The sequence below is a fragment of the Panthera leo genome, chromosome B4 (assembly GCF_018350215.1).
Source record: "Panthera leo isolate Ple1 chromosome B4, P.leo_Ple1_pat1.1, whole genome shotgun sequence".
NCBI lineage: Eukaryota > Metazoa > Chordata > Mammalia > Carnivora > Felidae > Panthera > Panthera leo.
In genome coordinates, this window is record NC_056685.1 from 54,408,586 (window position 1) to 54,423,800 (window position 15,215).

Sequence of the window (15,215 nt, forward strand, 5' to 3'; positions counted from 1 at the left end):
AACTTTAATGAGGTGCTTTATGAATGTATGTGCCCAGCCTCATTCCTGGGTGAGGAGTCCAAGCTCCTGACTGAAGGGTTGGGGACAGTGATGGGGAATGAGAAAATGTCTGAATAGAAGCTTGCATGTGTCACTAAGTGTTTCTCCAACTACACTCTACAAAACAAAAAGAAATTATTTTCTCATGACTCACTATTTGGAATTATCCACTGCCCTTCAATTACCTCTATGCCATCAAGTTTCAGTGATCTTCTACCCCTTTTGAGCCACTACCCCACAGAGAGTGTAGCTCAGGGCTTAGTTGCATATGTTTTGCTCAAACTCAGCACAAATCCTAGCTTCACAACTCACCTGCAGCAATTATTTAACCACTCTGAGCATTAGTTTCAACTTTGGTAATATGAGCATAATAATTCTCACCTCATACCATTCTTGTATGAAATAGGTGACTATGTAAAATAATTGAGCAAAATAGAGAGCATACTACTCAGCCAAAGGTAGTTATTATTTTTGTCACCGTTTTGGGGGCATTGCAGATATAAACAAGCCATATATAAAAGAGAGATGTTCTTTTCCCTTAGGAGGTTTTTAAATCTCATCAATGAGACAAGATAAATACATAGAGAGAGGAATAACATGGAAACCTAAAACTCTTATTTGAACTGTAACATGCAATTTATTCTCCTACATCCAATCCGTGTTTTAAAATTTTCAGATTTCAATGATCCAATAAATTGTTTTTTTCTTCTGCCATTCATCATTCCCATGCCTCGCCACCTGATATACACCAAATATCCATCCCAGCCTTTTATTTCAGGAGTTGACTGGAGAATTCTTGAGATGAAAAAGATTTTGAGAGCTCATTTTGTACATTACCCTGTTTCTGGACAGGAGCCCATCTGAGTCATTCCAAACCCAAGTGAGACAGCCATGTGCATGGCCAGAGAGCCTGCTCCCTCCCATATCCCCTGGTCACTGTCTAATCTCAGAAATTCTTCTTCATCTTCTATCTCAATCTGTTTTCCTTCCATACTGGTCCCTCTTTACACTCACTCTGATTGGGGTGAGGTACACAAACCCTCAAAGACTGAAGAAAATTCTCAAATGCCCACCTGGTAACACTGATGCATTGCCAATCATCCCAGGTCCCTGTAATTATAGGTCTCATATATTTTGTTATTAACTATTTAAAAACTTCAAAAGTTTCCTTAAAAATAATTGATTTAGTCATCTTGTGCAGTAATCTGGTCTCTCCTTAAAGTTTTTGAAAGTTTTTGAAGGATGAAAATATCCTAATTTCCAGGACAGAAAATTAAGAACTCCAACTTTAATCCCCCCAACCTCTATAACCTCCTCAATTAGTATCATCAAGTTATCACTCATTTGATTAGGAGAGTACAACCCTGAGTCTCGTCATGAATAATATGGCCTCTACAATCCCTTTCAGGCCATCATATGAAGTAGAGGAAACAGAATTGGCATCAGTCCTGACCCATGAGATGCTTGCCCCAGGAGAGCCCCTGAGGACCAGGCAGACTCCAGCGTGGGCACAGCAGACATTTTCCTAAAGTGGGCATAGTGACAAATCCTAACACAGTGACTGGTGTGAGAGGCCTGGGGACAGGAGGGCAGTCAGGGCCCCCTCCCTTCTCTCTCTAGTCGAAATTCAATTTCCAAGCCTAGGCCCCTCCTCTTGTGTTCCCAGTTCCAAAGTTTTCAAATCTTCCATAGGCTCATCTGAGGCCAGACACCTATCATCCATCATGTAAGGCTAGTGCCTCTCAAACTGGAAAGAGCATACAGATCACTTGGAAGTCTGTTAAAAATGTAGATTCTGATTCAGTAGGTCTGGGTGGGGCCTCAGATTCTGCATTTCTAGCATGTTCCCACGTGATAGCCATGCTTCTGGTCCATGGAGCACACGTCAAAGAGCAAGGGCCTAGATGACGATAGCAGTTGACACAACTCTCTCCCATGAAGAGTCTATGTGTCCACATCCTTCTGTCTGTCTATCTTCCAGATGACAATGAGAACCCATATCTCACCCTTTCCTGATTCAGGAATCTCGCTCCAGGGCACAATACACGGCACAAACCTGTTCCATAATTTCCCTTAAAATGTGAAGCAACACATCCCTCACAAAAGTCCCATTCTTTCATGACTCTTAAAGGTCCATGTAGCCTGGAATTGCTGCCCCATTTCTTTTCCAATTCTTTTATCCATCTTTTATTTCCCAAATTTCTCCACAGGCGTACACCTCCAGTGTCTCTTGACCAATACATCTTTCTCAGTTTCTACTCACACCTTCCCTTACAACGTAATGATGCCTTCATCCCTATCCAGTTCCCAATTCCTATTTCAGTCTGTGCTTCTCCCCACTTGGGGGAAAACTTCTCTCTCCCCAAAGAATCTTAGATTATCTCACAAAATTATATACCAGTCTCTCAACAAAGCATCTAAAGGAGCTGGTATCCAGTGTCCTCTTCAGTGATTCCCTGAAGTCAGGTAGAGCAATTGGGTCTTCTATCAATTTCACTATTTCCAGCCCCTCCACACATGCCACAGAAACAGATGGAGCAGGACCAGGAGAGGTCATGTCAGGCATTCTCCTGTCCAGGGTTGTATTTTCCCTGTTTCTCTTTGAAGGAACAACACTGTTCTTACTCTTGGGTCTAGAGGAAGGGGAGAACTTACTCCCTGCCCTGAACAAGACTCCAATATGATGGAACAGACAGGACAGTCACCATAACTCAGGCAGAGCCACACAAAGGAAAAACGAGAAGTGCCTGGGTACAGTTCTAGATGCTGGGTATAGCTCCACATAGAGTTCAAGATATAGTTCTGGACATAAAGAAAAGCTATTTGTCAAGGAAGTCCCCAAAAGATAGTATTAAAAGAGTAGCACAGTGGTAGACTGAAAGGAAAGAGAATTTTCAGTACCAAAGAAATGTGTAAGGCTCAATTCAATTCAACATGAATTTATTATAGACTCATTATGCTCCTGGCCCCAGCTGGATGCTCAGGAGGAGTGAACAAGATACACTCATAACCTATGATCTTCAATCAGGGAATAAAATAAATAAAGACACACAGAGACATGTGGTATATATATATTTACTTACAGCCATAATGAGGTATAACTGACATATAAAACTGTAAGATATTTAAAGTGTACATTGTGGTGATTTGATCTACATATGCACTGTGAAATCATTCACTATGATTTCCCCACTGTGAAAAGATTAATGATGGTATTTTCATCTAAATGTTTCAAAAATGAAGGTAGATGTTAAAAGGGCACTTTGTTTGCTTCTCTTCATTTTTACGTGTGGAGGGACTTCAGCTGGAGCCTTGGTTTTCAAAGTGTGGTCCCTGGACCAGCAGCATCAGTATCACCTGGAAACTGTTAGAAGTACAAGTTCTGCCCTCCCGCCCCAGATGTACTGAATTCCAAACACTGGGAGCAGGTTTTCACAAGACCTCCAAGTGAGCTGCAGGAGCTGAAGTTTGAGCCATCACTGAGCAGATTACTATTCCTGGCCTCTCTCCACACCCTCTTTCACCGAGAATTTGGTTAGTGAGTTGAAGAGACAACTGTGAGTATGCCCAGCTCATCCCCTTCCATTCTTGTGTTGATTTTCTTTATTAATCCAGAACCAACTTGTCCACAGGACACTTGCATGCCAACTTGCTCATACAACATAAAATCTAATAAAAGCGGACTGTCTCTTGTGATGGGAGGCAGGGTGTGTCCAGCACTTCTTGTGATGACGAGTAAGTCTGTCTAATTTAATGATGCGGGCTTGGCAAACCAATTAGGTTGTGGCTGATTATTTAATCATATGTCTCTATATCTTGATTATCACTTGGTTCTAAACAGAGGAGGGTAAAATGGGGTATTATTTATTGGAGCTCTACAGCACCAACAATGGGCTGTAGTGAAAAGTGGGTGGGATTCACATTCAGACCCCACACAGTAGAGAGATCTAGTGGAGAAAGTAAAGGAAAGAAGAATCAGAAGTCCTAGAATTTTTAAGTAAATGAAACTTTAGAAATGATCAGTCCTGACCTTTCATGTTACAGATAAATAAGCAGAGCATTGATGGAACTGAGCAGTTTGTTCAAGGTCACATTGATAGTTCATGGTGGAACAACACCAGAACCCAAGACACTTGGGTCTCAGCTGTGCACTTTCAGAGCAGGTGGAATAAAGCAGACAACAGTACCGAAATTTAAAGTCCAAGAATGGAGATATTTCCAAGTAGAAGAACCAACTCCAGGAATATTCAGCATGGGTAGTGGGTTCAAAGCCAAAGTGCTTTGTGCTCAGAGGAAAGCTCTGGCTCCAATCCACCTGTGCACATTCTGTTGTCCCCTCTCACAGCCAAGGCTCAGGCTACACTGCATGCTCAGTGTGCTCTGACACTGCTTCATTTCTTGTGCTTTTCCTGTTGTTCTCTGTGCCTAAGTTCCTCCCTCTTGCCCACATGTGACAAAATCCTATCCATCCTTGTAGAGAGCCCACTCAAAGGCCATTCCTCTACAAAGTCTTCTTTCATTTTACTAGTCACTGTGCCAGCCACAAATGATCATCCTGCACTCTGAATGCCCAAGACACATTATTTGCATTTCCCTTATGACAACACTTTCTACTTTGTGTTACAGCTATACTTTACCCCTTGGATTAGAAGATATGCTCCATAATGGCTTGGGCCATATTTCATCTTTTTCCCCCCACATATCTTGGATTTTATAAATAATGCTGCAATAAACATAGGGATGCATCTATCTTTTTTAATTCATGTAACTAAAATTTTTTGCCCTGAAAAGGACACCATCAACAAAACAAAAAGGCTACCTACTGAACAGGAGAAGACATTTGTAAATGATACATCAAATAAGGGGTTAATATCCAAAACACATAAATAACTTATACAAGTCAACACCAGAAAACCAAGTAATCCAATTAAAAATATGGTCAGACTATCTGAATATACATTTTTCCAAAGAGACATACAGATGGTCAATAGACACAGGGAAAGATATTTACTCCTAGTAATCATCAGGGAAATGTATATTAATACTACAATAAGATATCACTTCATACCTGTCAGAATGACTAAAATCAAAAAGACAAGAAAAACAAATGTTGGCCAGGATCAGGAGAGAAAGGAATCCTCATGTACTATTGGTAGGAATGTAAATTGGTTCAGCCACTATGGAAAGCAGTATGCAGTTTCCTCAAAAAATTAAAAATAGAAATACTCTGTAATCCAGTAATTCTGCTACTGCATATTTTTTAAGTAAACTCTACACCCTATGCGGGGCTCTAACTCATCACCCCTTAGTTCAAGAGTCACATGCTTTACTGACTGAGCCAGCCAGGCACCCCACCACTACTGGATATTTTATCAAAGAAAAGAAAAACATTTTTTATAGTTTTTTAAATAATATTTTTATATTTTTAATGTTTATTTTTGAGAGACAGAGAGAGATAGAGTGTGAGTGGGGAGGGGGAGAGAGAGAGGGAGACACAAAATCAGAACAGGCTCCAGGCTCTGAGCTGTTAGCATAGAGCCCAACATGGGACTCGAAGTCACAAACCATGAGATCATGACCTGAGCTTTGAAGTCAAATGCTTAACTGACTGAGCCACCCCGGTGCCCCATTTTTAATAATGTATTTTTAAAAGTCAGTGAGCAGCTACAGGCACAATGGAAAATTAGATAAGTAAAAAATAATAATAATAAAAATAATAGATACTGAAACTACTGAGTTCAAGGTCTACAGTTTTGGACCTAGTTTAAGTTCAGTTAGAGACCAGGCTGTACTGGATCCCATAGCTGAAGTAGATAGCAAACCCAATCAGCATCCAGACACCAAATTGGGCCCAGGTGGCAGCTGACATCTGCATCATAAGGCAAACATTCACGAAGATGCTCAGTAGTGGGAGGAAAGGCAGAGCAGGGACCTTAAAGTGAAGGGGACTAGAGCTCTGTGGCTGTCTCCAGATGACCCCAGTGATCCCAGTGATGAGAACCAGGAGCAGCACAGCCACTGAAATCCACACTGGGTCTCCAGAAAGCAGAACTGGCCACTGGGCCAGCACCAGGCAAAGGAGAATTAGCAGCAGAGCAAGCAGTGAGGAACATAGACAACCCGGCCAGAGAGTGGAGTGGGGGTGAAGCTGCCTGGAAAAAGTAGTCCCTGTAGAGTCAGCCTCTCTACTGTATGTCCATTCTCCTCCTGCACCTCTGATTCATTTCTCCCATTCCTCCTCTCAGGCTGATACCTGATGATGAGAACACAAATAGCAACCATGGAGTAAGACATCAGGGACCCAATAAGCATGAGGTCCACAAGATCAGTGAGTCCAAAGAAGAAGATCATGATTATTGCAATAATGTAAAAAATTACAATAATCCCATGCTGGGGGATACTCCAGGTAAGGATCCTGGTACAGACAGGGAACAGGAGGCCATCTACTGCCATATCATGTAACAGTTGATATGTGAATAAAATAAGGTCAACCCTATTTCTAAAAAAAAAAACAAAACAAAAATACAAACACTACCACATAGTAGGCAGGGGCCCAGCCTATAAGGAGAAATCCCTCAGGCAAGATGCTCCCAGGTTTAAGCTTGTAGTAAGGCACCATAAGTGTAAGTGCTAAAGAGACACCAAAATACAGCACAAAGCAGATGAACAGTGAAATCACAATGCCCCTGGGGATAGAACGTTGGGGGTTCTGGGCTTCTCCAACTCTAGTAACAATTTCCTCAAAACCTATAAATACATAGAAACACGTAGCTGCTCCACGGAGAATCCCCTCAAAGCCAAAAGACACAAACCCTCCAGAGCCCAGAGGGCCCAAGCTGGAGGTGTCATTGAGTCCAGCCATTGCATAGTCCTCTTCTGTGAGCTTCCAGTTGTACAGGTGCCCTTTAATGAAGCCAGAGATGATGACAAAGCTTAGAACCAAAATTTTCACCAATGTGAACATTTTGCTAACTGAGGAAATGCAAATATACCACAACTCTGTGAGATACCACAGAAGAAACATAACAATGAAGTCTAGATTGTCTTCTAGAAGGTGGGAAACATGTGGTAAGATAATTTCATGCAGGGTCACACGCAGGTGCTCAAAAGCTAAGAAGAATATGTGTAAAAAAATGACTGCATTAGCACCAATGGAGAGGAGGAGGTTCCAGCCAGTGATGAAAGCCCAGAGCTCACCTATAATGACATGACTGTAGATATATGCCAAGCCAGAATGGGGAACCCGGGCACTAATCTCTGCATAGTACAGCCCAATCAACATAGAAAATAGGCCGGCCACCAAAACACAAATCACAAAAGATGGCCCTGCTTGATTTCTGACCACCTCACAAGCCAGGACAAACACACCTACACCCAGTGTGCGGCCCACATCCAGGGCCACTAAATCCAGAGTGTTCAGGGTTCTCCGTGGGTCATTCTCAGCCACCGGTTCCTTCAGCGTAGGTCCGCGTACCAGTTTTTGACCAAATCTATGGAGTGCCTGACACAGCATCCTAGCTGGAACTGAAGAGGATTCCAGGATCAGAGAGCTGTAGCAAGCCCAGGGAGCAGAGTCTGGGATCAGGTTTGGTGAGTCTGAGTTAAGCCAAGTTGAGTTGGGGCTGCCGAGGTCCGTTACTCAGGCTTCAACGCTGCTACTTTGTATTTTCTGGTATGTGATAGCTCTTCACAATGCCTAAATAAACAATAAATATTTACTGAACAACAGTCTTCAGCCAACTAACCAAAGCCCAGAAGTCCCATGTTACCTGTTGCAGCTCGAGTATCAGAGACTGAAACCAAAAGATTACTAAAAAAACTCAACCCTGCTTTCCCCTGAGAAAAGTGTCAAATATCACCCAACATTCTCCTTTTTACACATTACATGACAAAATCTCATGTGGGTTCATCTAACTCATGTAGCTTCATATACTAATTAAGCTGTAGGACACAGCTGTAGGACACAATAGGGTATGAATTTATTATGCAATAATTCACACATGGGATGTTTGTGTGGTGCTTGAGCATAAGTTATGACACGTTAATTCATGAACTAGAGGAACTTGTTGCAGTTACAGAACCATTTCATAAATATATTCTGAGTTTAAAATACAAATATTGGTCCCAGAGTCTTAAAATTCTTTAGCTCCAAATCAGCTCCCATGGTCAGATGTCCCCCCTTGTCCTCATCCGACATCATCAATTTAGCTGTACTGGTGGCAAAGAATGTACAGTCCAACCTTTTCTTTTACCCATACAGGCCCACAGGGGGCGCTGTGAGAAGAGAGGTAGAGAAAGAGGCAGGGCCTTCATAACTACCTGTAAGAACTAGAGAAACCAGGCTGCCTGGTGAGGAAATACTGGAGAAATAGGTGCATAAGCCAACCATGTGTCCATTACTAAGGGAGAGGAGCCAGAAAGGCCATTTTGTGAATTCTGAGCATTCAGTTAACCTCACCCAAAGTAACCAGGCAAAACTTAATACAATTTTTGTATCCACAATTGTGAGAGTGTGATAGGGAGGAAGGAAAGAAGTAGGTCACCTAGCTCAGTACCTTACAATCAAAACAATTCCTTCTGTATCCTCCCTGTCTGGGTTCCAGGACACAAGGAGAACTCACTTCTGCAGACAGTTTCCTCACTGGCCACACTGTGCTCTATAAACACCCTGCATCATCTGTGATGTCAACTGCCAGCCATCTGGAGATCATGCCCTACTCTGTGAGCTTATATTAAAACACAGACTTGTAATTCACTATTAACTTTCCATGGTAGTTATTTTCCACTCGCTCAAATCATGGTCTTAATATGCCAAAGATATTTTCTTAATGAAGAAACACTACCCTACATGTGGTTCCTCCTTCCTCCTCCTCTGCTGCTGCTATTCAAATGGACCCCTCCTCGAGTGGAACAAGGCTTTGGTGAACAATTCACAGCAATGCCCCAGAAATGAGTAGTGAAGAACAGAGAAAACAAAGTTGAACAGCCTTCACTCTCCTACTATTCAGGCTTTGATTTTGAGAGAATTTTAGGAAATGTCATCAGTGGTTTTTAAAGACAGAAAGGTCAAGTCAAAATTGAAAAGTCTTCTCTACAGATTATCAAAAGGAATCCTAATGCTATGGGTCAAAGCTTCTGTGTACAAATCCATCTAGACTCCTTATTTACCACCCACCAGTGGCAACCAGTTTCAAGGTTATGATTTACTAATAAGCACATAACATAGACAGAGTCAATACTTAACTCATGGAATCTTGCTACACTGTAAATGTCACTGATATGTCCCACACCGACCCCCAGGCTTCAAACCCTTCAGTGCTTCCCACTGCCCTTCCTTCCTAGTCCTTCCTTCCTTCATCATCTGACCTGTGCTGGTTCCTCCAGCCTCACACCCTGTCCAGCTGCTGCTCCAGCTGAGAAATTCCATGTTCACCCTGTTACCTGTCTCTAATACTCTCTTGTCCCTTCACTTAGCTACCCCCTACTTCTCTTTCAGTTCCCAGCTCAAAAGTTGCTTTTCAGGAGCCTCCCCTGACCCTCATGCTGCCCTTCCTATGTGCTCTCATACCACCCAGCTTACCCCATGTGCCATTTATCCTAATGTGTCACAATTCCTGCTCAGCTGCCTGTGCCCTAATCAAAGTGTGAGTTAGATGCTCAATTAATGTTCAACAAAAACTTGTTTAACAAATACACACACTGAGAATAGAAACCTGAAAGAGAACATAATCCAGAATTTCTATCTAATTGACTTTGAGATACATGCTTTTTAGCCAAACAATATTTATAATACGGATCTAGGTAAAGATATAAATGGTATTGCCTTCCTTGTAGAAGACAAGCAGAATGAAAGTGTGAAGGAAAAACAAACTGATGAACCCTTGACCTCACGTCATTAATGGCAGGTATAAGCCACACAGGGTGGCAAAGAATTGCCAAAGTTTTTGAAGGCATCATGCTCAGGCCCTATAATATAGGTGGGATGTCCTAAGTCAGAGGTTCCCACTTCAGGGAACAGAGAGAGGGATAATGAAGACACTCAGAAACATTTTCATACTTCATACCCTGCCCTTCTGGAGATTCTTATCCAATAGCTCTGTCCTTCCCATGGCTACTCTAAATCACCCCAAATGACAAGAAATTGTCCTCAATTTCAAAAAGAAGAGATTATAAAAGTTTCTTTCATAGGAAAGCAGCACAGTTTAGTAGTTAGGAGTAAGGAGGCTATGCAGGTACACAGTTCAGGTTTAAATACAACTCAACCTTAGGGCGCCTGGGTGGCTCAGTCGGTTGAGCGGCCGACTTCGGCTCAGGTCATGATCTCATGGTCAGTGAGTTCAAGCCCCGCGTCGGGCTCTGTGCTGACGGCTCAGAGCCTGGAGCCTGTTTCGGATTCTGTGTCTCCCTCTCTCTGACCCTCCCCCATTCATGCTCTGTCTCTGTCTCAAAAATAAACGTTAAAAAAAAAAAATTTAAAAAAAAAAAAAATAAAATAAAAAAAAAAAAAAATAAATAAATACAACTCAACCTTAGACTATGTACTCTGGACAAATAGTCAACTTCTTGGTGCTTTAGCTTCAATAACAGTCAAATGAGAGTAAAAGTACTCATAGGGTAATTGTGAGGTTTAAGATAAATGATGCCTATAAAGTAGTTAGCTCAGTGCCTACCAAACAATATGTAATTAATATAATCTACCTAATGTTTAATATTGATATCTGATCCAAATCCCCAAACTTTGAAAATCAATTAGTCTTTATAAATTTCTAGCCCCAAAATCATCCACAAAAATTTGAACCTGTTAGCTCACCCTCATGAGATAATGAAACAGTTTATTCCATATATTTTGTCTTGAAATGCTAAGTACCCTAATTAGACACCTTCTTACATGGTACTAAACACTTAGAGGTCCTAGGCTTACTGGGTTAGTCCAGTAATGAAAAAAATTCAAGCCTCAGGACACCTGGGTGGCTCAGGTCACAATCTCACACTTCGTGGGTTCAAGCCCCATGTTGGGCTCTGTGCTGACAACTCAGAGCCCGGAGCCTGCTTCGTATTCTGTGTCTCCCTCTCTCTCTGCCCCTCCCTGCTTATGCTGTCTCTGTCTCTCTCAAAAACAAATAAACATTAAAAAAATTTTTTAATGCAAACCTCAAACATCATCATCATCATCATCATCATCATCATCAATATTTTTGACTATGGATGTCTCATTCATAGAAGGGGCAGTGCTGGGTACTGTGCTAAGAGCAACAACCATTATGTCTGAAATTGTGGACTTGAGTCTTGGATCTTCCACTGCACTATATAAACCAGGGTTATTTGCTTGATGTCTCTAAGGTTTTCTCACCCACAAGGAAACTTACCTACTTCACTTGCCTTATAGGATAAACATAAGAATTTGATGAGAAGATACAAAATATCACTCACTGCTGGTGAGACTGTAACTGGGGTCATGATCCTGAAGCAAAATCTTAGTGGAATTAATAATGCATACTCCCTCCCAACTTGCAATCCCTCACTGAGGTAAACACCCCAGAGAAACTCTCTCCTGAATCTATAAGGAGGCTCAGCTGAAAGAGTTCATCACAGGACTGTTTCTGAGTTTGGAGCTATGCCAACCTCTGTTACTAGAGAAATGTACAGGTAAAATGTGCCACATGTACACAATGAAATATTACACAGCAGTCAGAATTAAAAAGTAGATTAAAGATAACAACATGGGTACATTTCAGAAACAAGTAGCAAAAGTAGAAGATGAGGTATACAGCACAGTTACATTTATATACATTTATTTTTTTTCCAATATATGAAATTTATTGTCAAATTGGTTTCCATACAACACCCAGTGCTCATCCTAAAAGGTGCCCTCCTCAATACCCATCACCCACCCTCCCCTCCCTCCCACCCCCCATCAACCCTCAGTTTGTTCTCACTTTTTAAATCTCTTATGCTTTGGCTCTCTCCCACTCTAACCTCTTTTTTTTTTTCTTCCCCTCCCCCATGGGTTTCTGTTAAGTTTCTCAGGATCCACATAAGGGTGAAACCATATGGTATCTGTCTTTCTCTGTATGGCTTATTTCACTTAGCATCACACTCTCCAGTTCCATCCACGTTGCTACAAAAGGCCATATTTCATTCTTTCTCATTGCCACGTAGTATTCCATTGTGTATATAAACCACAATTTCTTTATCCATTCATCAGTTGATGGACATTTAGGCTCTTTCCATAATTTGGCTATTGTTGAGAGTGCTGCTATAAACATTGGGGTACAAGTGCCCCTATGCATCAGTACTCCTGTATCCCTTGGGTAAATTCCTAGCAGTGCTATTGCTGGGTCATAGGGTAGGTCTATTTTTAATTTTCTGAGGAACCTCCACACTGCTTTCCAGAGCGGCTGCACCAATTTGCATTCCCACCAACAGTGCAAGAGGGTTCCCATTTCTCCACATCCTCTCCAGCATCTATAGTATCCTGATTTGTTCATTTTGGCCACTCTGACTGGCATGAGGTGATATCTGAGTGTGGTTTTGATTTGTATTTCCCTGATAAGGAGCGACGTTGAACATCTTTTCATGTGCCTGTTAGCCATCCGGATGTCTTCTTTAGAGAAGTGTCTATTCATGTTTTCTGCCCATTTCTTCACTGGGTTATTTGTTTTTCAGGTGTGGAGTTTGGTGAGCTCTTTATAGATTTTGGATACTAGCCCTTTGTCTGATATGTCATTTGCAAATATCTTTTCCCATTCCGTTGGTTGCCTTTTAGTTTTGTTGGTTGTTTCCTTTGCTGTGCAGAAGCTTTTTATCTTCATAAGGTCCCAGTAATTCATTTTTGCTTTTAATTCCCTTGCCTTTGGGGATGTGTCAAGTAAGATATTGCTACGGCTGAGGTCAGAGAGGTCTTTTCCTGCTTTCTCCTCTAGGGTTTTGATGGTTTCCTGTCTCACATTCAGGTCCTTTATCCATTTTGAGTTTATTTTTGTGAATGGTGTGAGAAAGTGGTCTAGTTTCAACCTTCTGCATGTTACTGTCCAGTTCTCCCAGCACCATTTGTTAAAGAGACTTTTTTCCATTGGATGTTCTTTCCTGCTTTGTCAAAGATTAGTTGGCCATAAGTTTGTGGGTTTAGTTCTGGGGTTTCTATTCTATTCCATTGGTCTAGGTGTCTGTTTTTGTGCCAATACCATGCTGTCTTGATGATTACACCTTTGTAGTAGAGGCTAAAGTCTGGGATTGTGATGCATCCTGCTTTGGTCTTCTTCTTCAAAATTACTTTGGCTATTCAGGGCCTTTTGTGGTTCCATATGAATTTTAGGATTGCTTGTTCTAGTTTCGAGAAGAATGCTGGTGCAATTTTGATTGGGACTGCATTGAATGTGTAGATAGCTTTGGGTAGTATTGACATTTTGACAATATTTATTCTTCCAATCCATGAGCAGGGAATGTCTTTCCATTTCTTTATATCTTCTTCAATTACCTTCATAAGCTTTCTATAGTTTTCAGCATACAGATCTTTTACATCTTTGGTTAAATTTATTCCTAGGTATTTTATGCTTCTTGGTGCAATTGTGAATGGGATCAGTTTCTTTATTTGTCTTTCTGTTGCTTCATTGTTAGTGTATAAGAATGCAATGGATTTCTGTACATTGATTTGGTATCCTGCAACTTTGCTGAATTCATGTATCAGTTCTAGCAGACTTTTGGTGGAGTCTATCAGATTTTCCATGTATAATATCATGTCATCTGCAAAAAGCGAAAGCTTGACTTCATCTTTGCCAATTTTGATGCCTTTGATTTCCTTTTGTTGTCTGATTGCTGATGCTAGAACTTCCAACACTATGTTAAACAACAGCGGTGAGAGTGGGCATCCCTGTCGTGTTCCTGATCTCAGGGAAAAAGCTCTCAGTTTTTCCCCATTGAGGATGATGTTAGCTGTGGGCTTTTCATAACTGGCTTTTATGATCTTTAAGTATGTTCCTTCTATCCCGACTTTCTCAAGGGTTTTTATTAAGAAAGGGTGCTGGATTTTGTCAAAGGCCTTTTCTGCATCGATTGACAGGATCATATGGTTCTTCTCTTTTTTTTAATTAATGCGATGTATCACGTTGATTGATTTGCGAATGTTGAACCAGCCCTGCATCCCAGCGATGAATCCCACTTGATCATGGTGAATAATTCTTTTTATATGCTGTTGAATTCGATTTGCTAGTATCTTATTGAGAATTTTTGCATCCATATTCATCAGGGATATTGGCCTGTAGTTCTCTTTTTATACTGGGTCTCTGTCTGGTTTAGGAATCAAAGTAATACTGGCTTCATAGAATGAGTCTGGAAGTTTTCCTTCCCTTTCTATTTCTTGGAACAGCTTGAGAAGGATAGGTATTATCTCTGCTTTAAATGTCTGGTAGAACTCCCCTGGGAAGCCATCTGGTCCTGGACTCTTATTTGTTGGGAGATTTTTGATAATCGATTCAATTTCTTCGCTGGTTATGGGTCTGTTCAAGCTTTCTATTTCCTCCTGATTGAGTTTTGGAAGAGTGTGGGTGTTTAGGAATTTGTCCATTTCTTCCAGGTTGTCCAATTTGTTGGCATATAATTTTTCATAGTATTCCCTGATAATTGTTTGTATCTCTGAGGGATTGGTTGTAATCAGTCCATTTTCATTCATGATTTTATCTATTTGGGTCATCTCCCTTTTCTTTTTGAGAAGCCTGGCTAGAGGTTTGTCAATTTTGTTTATTTTTTCAAAAAACCAACTCTTGGTTTCGTTGATCTGCTCTACCGTTTTTTTTAGATTCTATATTGTTTATTTCCGCTCTGGTCTTTATTATTTCTCTTCTTCTGCTGGGTTTAGGCTGCCTTTGCTGTTCTGCTTCTATTTCCTTTAGGTGTGCTGTTAGATTTTGTATTTGGGATATTTCTTGTTTCTTGAGATAGGCCTGGATTGCGATGTATTTTCCTCTCAGGACTGCCTTTGCTGCATCCCAAAGCATCTGGATTGTTTATTTTCATTTTCGTTTGTTTCCATATATTTTTTAATTTCTTCTCTAATTGCCTGGTTGACCCACTCATTCTTTAGTAGGGTGTTCTTTAACCTCCATGCTTTTGGAGGTTTTCCAGACTTTTTCCTGTGGTTGATTTCAAGCTTCATAGCATTGTGGTCTGAAAGTATGCAT

At 41.1% G+C, this 15,215-nt stretch overlaps 1 protein-coding gene and 1 pseudogene across 1 annotated transcript in view; both read right to left on the reverse strand.

Moving 5' to 3' along the window:
• The window catches only part of LOC122224314 (cationic amino acid transporter 3-like), a 435,603-nt gene that overhangs the window by 166,225 nt on the left and 254,163 nt on the right, over window positions 1–15,215 (reverse strand). The window lies entirely within an intron of this gene.
• On the reverse strand, window positions 1,984–7,730 carry LOC122225361 (annotated as a pseudogene).